Below are 751 nucleotides of genomic sequence, written 5' to 3' on the forward strand. Positions count from 1 at the left end.
TTCTCTCTCAGCGCTATGGCAGTAGCGAAACAATGCTGGGACCAGTCTTGTGAGCAAAAATTCTACTTTGTGAGCCACCGGCATTAAAGTTGTGAGCAGGTGATTTGGTGACTGCATAAATTAGTTTGCTCCGGAGCCATCCTTCCTGAGCTAAGGCAAAAAATGTTTGCGCCAGAGGCTAACATACTCTGAGCTAGCTCACACTAACTTAGCTTAGAGGGAACACTGGCCTGGGACTCAAGATTTTTGCGCTTAAAGGACATATGGTTTTACCTTTGGAGCGTTCTAAACATTTTCCGACTAAGAATACCGTTAATGCCGGATTTGGGGTCGTCGTGGTTAAGAGCACAGGCTCTAATCTAGGAGAACAGGGTTTGATTCCTCACGCCTCCACTTGGCAGCTGCTGGATGACCTTGGGCAAGACGTACTTCTGTCAGAGCTGTTCTTGAAAAAGCATAAGAACCTAAGAGACGCCAATGTTGGATCAGGCCAATGGCCCATCCAGTCCAATGCTCTGTATCACACAGTGGCCAGAAATACCAGGGGCCATCAGGAGGTCCAGCAGTGGGGCCAGGACATTAGAAGCCCTCCCACTGTTGACCCCCCCAAGCACCAAGAAGACAGAGCATCACTTGCCCCAGAGCCCCTATCTATACCTTGTGGCTAATAGCCAATGATGGACCTCTGCTCCATATGCTTATCTAATTCCCTTTTGAAGCTGTCCATGCTTGTAGCCGCCACCACCTCCTG

This window comes from Gekko japonicus, unplaced genomic scaffold (genome assembly GCF_001447785.1).
Source record: "Gekko japonicus isolate JY-2015 unplaced genomic scaffold, Gekko_japonicus_V1.1 scaffold2908, whole genome shotgun sequence".
Classification (NCBI taxonomy): Eukaryota; Metazoa; Chordata; class Lepidosauria; order Squamata; family Gekkonidae; genus Gekko; species Gekko japonicus.